A 6473-nucleotide genomic window follows, 5' to 3' on the forward strand; every position below is an offset into this window, starting at 1 on the left:
GTACAGAGGAGATGTCAGGGATAAGTTTTTTACTCAGAGAGTGATGAGTGCGTGGAATGGGCTGCCAGCGACAGTGGTGGAGGTAGTTTCGATAGGGTCTTTTAAGAGACTCCTTGGGTAGGTACATGGAGCTTAGAAAAATAGTGGGCTATGGGTAACCCTAGGTAATTTCTAAGAGAAGGACAGGTTCGACACAGTTTTGTGGGCTGAAGGGGCTGTATTGTGCTGTAGATTTTCAACATTTCTATGTTTCTATTTGCGCTACTTTTGAAAGCTCTTCTACAGCTTTATTGCTTCCTTGGTTGCATTCAACAAATAATTTAAAGGTATGCCATTGATATAAATGAGAAGCAAGGAGTTTTTCTAGTCTAGAATATTCAAAATCTGATAAAGAAATTAGAAGTGCAAATGAAATTCAAAAAGGTTGCATAATAGAAGGTTTAAAATAGAAATTTTTGAATCAAAAATGCTTGAAATATCAAGATCTCAAGAATATGACTATGCAACTATATTAAACCACATCTTGTCAGGATGAGCCCAAAACACTGTATTCAATGCATCAGATACACCCAATTTACCTGCTGTAGATATGTGCAAGCTTCATTCCCTGCCCAAATCTTTCTATTGTACTGAACTGAGGCTTGAGCAGCATTAAAGCTTATAATGGTGCATGGGAAAAGGCCAACTTTCAAACCACCCAGGACAACTTCAGCTACAAGAAAAATGCCTTCCCCAGCTTTGAGCACCTATGCAGAGGGACAGAAAAGTTGCATTCAGAGGGAGAAATGAATTAATTGTCTCTGACATTCGGAAATATTTCACAACCACTAGAAGTAAAATAATTATTTTTTTAGAGTTCGTCAAACATTTAATATTCAGAAGTCACTAAAGCATTTAAAGCATAATTAAATAATTAAAACGTTATACGAAATGCAAATAAAATCAAACTAGCTTTCGCATACTATTATTCCACAGAGATCTAAATTCACCTTTGAAATAATGGGTTGTGGTAGAGTATTTCAATCATTTGACACGAGCTACTGCTGACTTAAGATGATGTTAATGTTTATACAATTGACACTGTTAGTTCATTGTGTGAACAGAGGATCCTTTGAACCTTTGAAATGGGATATGTAGCCAAAACCAAAGCTCCTGACTGACCAGAGCTGGGTCAGGAATTAATTAGAAGTATATGGCCAGAGCAAGGACCTGCATCAGGAACATTAGGGGTCAATCTGAAACATACAAGAAGAAACTTGTGAGCTGGAACTTACTGGGCTCTTTATTAACTGAGTTTAAAAAAGCAAGGTTATTTGAACATTTATTATCTTAAAAAATTGAAATAAACATATGTTTTGGTGTTAATGGAAAAAGCATCCATTCGTCAGAAACCTGCTAGTTCAGCATCAAAGTCAGATTGTTGGAATTTTGCTAGAAATGCTCATATCCTACTATCATGGAAAAAAAAACGAGAATAATTCTCTGATTTATATATACTGTAAATCCCATTTTTAAATGATTTTGTAAAATGGATAGTTATATTTTTTGCCTACATTCGCAAAAATGTTGTCATTTCAAGGATAAAAAAAGTATTGTTCATGAAGAAAGAAACACTTAAGGCTGGGTCAGCAGACAGAAAAATAGAAACTCTACTTAATAGCTGGAACAAGTGCCAGGTTGCCAACAAACCTAGAAGCAGGGAGGGATAATCCCAAAACATTGACCATTTATTTCCCTCTATAGATGTCTGGTCACAGGAGGCTGATGGGAGTGGTCACACAAGGCCGTGCTGGGCTAGGATCCTTTCCAACTCCCCAAATGGACACCGTTAGAGGGAAGGAAAGGTGCCGCCAAGTTCAGGAGGAGGTGAGAGCAGCAGTGGAGGAGACGAGAACCTGCAAGGCGGTGGGAATGAAGCAACAGGGAGCTTGGAGAAGATGGGAGAATGCGGTGAAGAGGAAAGTGACCTGGGCTGAGCTTTGGAAAGCTGAACCACACCACATCCAATTTCTCATCCAGGCAGTGTACGATGTTCTTCCAAGCCCATCAAACCTGCACACATGGGGCAAAGCAGAGTCATCAGTGTGCCCTGGAGCACATCCTCAGCAGCTGCACAAGGGCACTTGGTGAGGGACGGTACCAATGGAGGCATGATCGGGTCCTGAAGACCATCGCTGAAGCCATCAGCGCAGGAGTGGAGTGGGTGAAGCAGTCCCGACCCTCCAAGCAGACCATTGCCTTTTTTAAGAGCTGGGGAGCAGCCAATACCTGCCAAAAGAACATCTGTAGGTATCCTGACCTCTGCAAGGGACTGAAAGCTGCTGGTTGTCCTCGAACAGCAGCTGAAGTTCCCCAACCATATCGCAGCCACAACCCTATGACCAGACATTGTGCTTGTGTCTGAGTCTACTAAGCAAGTGGTGCTACTGGAGCTGACAGTCACATGGGAAGATCACTCTGTGGTGAACTATGTGCCTGTCTGGACACGCCCCCTGCTGACTGCTCCTGTGGCTCCTCCCACAGGCCCCTGTATAAAGGTGATCTGAGGCCTGACGTTCGGCCTCAGTCTCCAGGACATAGTATGATGGACACTCACTCCTGGTTCCTTCTTCCAGTCAATAAAAGCCGATATCTCGCCTTACGTCTCAGTGTGAGTTATTGATGGTGCATCACACTCTAAAGAGGTCTTTGAAAGGAAGCACTCCAAGTATGCAGGACTCGTCGGCAACTGCCGGCAGGCTGGATGGAGAGCAAGGTGTCTCCCAGTGGAGATTGGTTGTAGGGGATTTGCAGCCCGTTCTTTAGCCAGAGCCTTCAGCAATTTGGGCATCAAGGGAGAGAGGAAGAGGAGAGACATCCGCAGTACCACCGATACAGCAGAGAGGGCCTCAAGATGGCTGTGGGTCAAAAGAGGAGAGCCATGGAATCATAAGTAGCTCGCCACCTGGATACAAGCTGGGGTCAGATCATCACTGGGTGGGTCACTTGAAGGAGGGTGTATGATGTTGAATGACCCGAAACAACCGATGATTCCAGGAACATCACTGAAGATGTGTCCAGATGTATCAGTAGATGTATGTACACAGCTTACACCCTGAGTTCATCATGACAACCAGGAAAGACTGGGTGACAACCACGAAAAGAGTGGTGATGTCTGGAATGTCAATGACAGCCCAGAGAGACAGCGACCGGGGCAGAACGGGCTGGCAACCCAATCTGTGTCCTTTGAGAGGAGGACCCCCACAAAAGCTACAATGAATCTAAGGGAAAAATACCCCCAGGGGTGCCTGAGAGGGGAGGAGGATGAGCACCCCAGTCAGACAGACACGACAGCATCTGACCCAGGCAATGATCAAAGGACTATGAGCAAGCAGTGCGCACGTGGCAAAATCTGTAACAATCACAGCCTGAAGATCCTCCAAGTGAGGATGAAGTCTAGCGGGAGCAAGAACAGCACAACATGCAGGGGTCCAGTCTGGTGAGATGAAGCAGGTGCCAGGCCAGGAGTCACCCTATAGTGCCCGGAACCTCCAAGTGTTGCAAACTAATCCCTAATGTTGCCTTTATCGCCAACCCCTTCAAGTTCACCAAGGAGTTGCTGGGGCAGAAGCACTGTGGGAAACTGGCCTGTTTGCAGGATGACGTAGAGCAACATCTGAAGAAGATTTACAATGATCCTGAAAGAGAGCTGGAGCTGGGAGAGTGCAACATCCTGATAGACCCCCCCCCCACCCCCCGAACCAGATGTGCAGTTCGACATGTCAGAGCTGCAGCTAAAGGAAGTCAGAGAGGTCATCTACAAAGCAAGGGCAAGCTCAGCTCCAGGACCAAGCAGCACCTCATACAAACTGTACAAGAACTGCCCCAAACTCCTGCTGTGTCTGTGGAAGATCCTTCAAGTCTTCTAGAGAAGGGGAAGATCCCAGAACAGTGGAGAGTGGCTGAAGCAGTGTGGATCCGGAAGGAGGAAAACGCCACCCAGATAAACCAGTTCTGCAACATCTCCCTGCTGTGTGTCGAGGCAAAGATCTTCTTCAGCGCCGTTTCCAATAGGCTGCGCAGCTACCTAGCAAAGAACACCTGTATCGATACATCAGTCCAGAAAGGTGGTGTTTCAGGGATTCCAGGCTGTCTGGAGCATACCGGTGTTGTGGTGACACAGCTCATCAGGGAGGCCAGAGAGAACAAGGACAACCTGTCAGTGCTGTGGCTCGACCAGGCAAATGAATATGGCTCCATTCCGCACAAGCTGGTGCAGCTCACACTGGCCAAACATCACATCCCCAGCAGAATCAGAGACCTTATTGCTGATTATTACAGCGACTTCAGGATGAGGGTATCTTCAGGAGCAATTACATCAAGCTGGCACAAGGTGGAGATTGGCATCATCACAGCGTGCACTATCTCAGTGACACTGTTCTCCCTAGCCATGAACATGCTCACTAAATCTGCTGAAACAGAGTGCAGAGGGCCCAGAATGAATTCCACTCAATGGCAACCACCCATCAGGGCATTCGTGGATGACCTCTCTGTCACTACAGAATCAGTCACCGGCTGCTGGTGGATTCTGCAGGGGCTCAAAAAGCTGGTGGAGTGGGTCCAGATGTGTTTCAAACCAGCCAAATCAAGATCAATGGTGCTGAGGAAAGGGAAGGTGAAGAACAAGTTCCAGTTCAGCATCGCAGGCACAGCCATCCCAACCATCGCAGAAAAGCCAGTCAAGGGCTTAGTTCTCTAAGGGACACGGCATCCATTCAGGCGACCTGCACTGAGTTGGATTGCTGGCTGAAATCTGTGGACAAGTCTGGTCTACCTGGGAAGTTCAAAGCCTGGGTGTATAAGCATGGCATTCTACCCAGAATCATGTGGCCCCTCCTCATCTATGCAGTTCCGATCCCAACAGTCGAAACCTTAGAGAGGAAGGTCAGTAAAGCACCTCAGAAGATGGCTGGGGCTGCCAAGGAGCCTGAGCAGCATCACACTGTATGGACACCACAACAAACTGCAACTGCCCTTCAAATCCTTGGAGGAGGAATTCAAGGTAACAAGAGCCAGAGAAGTGATGCAGTACAGGGACTCGAGTGATCTGAAGGTGGCTAGAGCAGGGATCCAAGTGAGGACTGGCAGGAAGTGGAGGGCGGAGGAAGCTGTTCAGGAAGCAGAGGAAAGGCTGCATCACAGGAGGCTGGTGGGAGTGGTCACACGAGGCAGAGCTGGGCTAGGATCCTTTCCAACTCCCCAAATGGACACCGTCAGAGGGAAGGAAAGGTGCCGCCGAGTTCAGGAGGAGGTGAGAGTAACAGTGGAGGAGACGAGAACCTGCAAGGCGGTGGGAATGAAGCAACAGGGAGCTTGGACAAGATGGGAGAATGCGGTGGAGAGGAAAGTGACCTGGGCTGAGCTTTGGAAAGCTGAGCCACACCACATCCAATTTCTCATCCAGGCAGTGTACAATGTGCTTCCAAGCCCATCACACCTGCACACATGGGGCAAAGCAGAGTCATCAGCGTGCCCACTGTGCTCCAAGCGAGGAACCCTGGAGCACATCCTCAGTGGCTGCACAAGGGCACTTGGTGAGGGATGGTATCGATGGAGGCATGATCAGGTCCTGAAGACCATCGCTGAAGCCATCAGTGGAGGAGTGGAGTGGGCGAAGCGGTCCCAACCCTCCAAGCAGACCATTGCCTTTGTAAGAGCTGGAGAGCAGCCAATACCCGCCAAAAGAACATCTGAAGGTATCCTGACCTCTGCAAGGGACTGGCAGCAGTTGGTGGACTTCGAACGGCAGCTGGAGTTCGCCAACCATATCACAGCCACCACCCTGCATCCAAACATTGTCCTTGTGTCTGAGTCTACCAAGCAAGTGGTGCTGCTGGAGCTGACAGTCCCATGGGAAGATTGCTTGGAAGAGGCTTTGAAAGGAAGCTCTCCAAGTATGCAGGACTGGTCAGCAACTGCCAGCAGACTGGATGGAGAGCGAGGTGTCTCCCAGTAGAGATTGGTTGTAAGGGATTCGCAGCCCATTCCTTAGCCAGAGCCTACGGCAAGTTGGGCATCGAGGGAGAGAGGAAGAGGAGAGACATCCACAATACCACCAATGTGGCAGAGAGGGCCTCAAGATGGTTGTGGCTCAAAAGAGGGGAGCCATGGAGTCATAAATAGATAGCCATCTGGACACAAGCTGGGGTCTGAAGCTGGGTCACCTGGAGGAGGGCGTATGATGTTGATACACCCGATGATTGCAGGAACATCACTGAAGAAGTGTTCAGAGGCATCAGTAGATGTATGTACTCAGCAATAGCTGGCACAAGTGCCAGTTTGCCAACAAACCTAGAAGCAAGGAGGGATAATCCCAAAACATTGACTACTAATTTCCCTCTATAGATGTTGTCTGACTTGCCTTAAACCCATGAACTCTAATACTAATGTCATCCAACCTGATAGGAAAAAGTCTGAATAAACTCACCCTAGCT

At 47.9% G+C, this 6473-nt stretch overlaps 1 pseudogene; it reads left to right on the forward strand.

Moving 5' to 3' along the window:
* Nucleotides 1-1818: 1818 nt before the first annotated feature.
* Nucleotides 1819-6147, forward strand: LOC132397881 (uncharacterized; annotated as a pseudogene).
* Nucleotides 6148-6473: the final 326 nt, after the last annotated feature.

The sequence above is a fragment of the Hypanus sabinus genome, chromosome 8 (genome assembly GCF_030144855.1).
Source record: "Hypanus sabinus isolate sHypSab1 chromosome 8, sHypSab1.hap1, whole genome shotgun sequence".
Taxonomy (NCBI): Eukaryota; Metazoa; Chordata; class Chondrichthyes; order Myliobatiformes; family Dasyatidae; genus Hypanus; species Hypanus sabinus.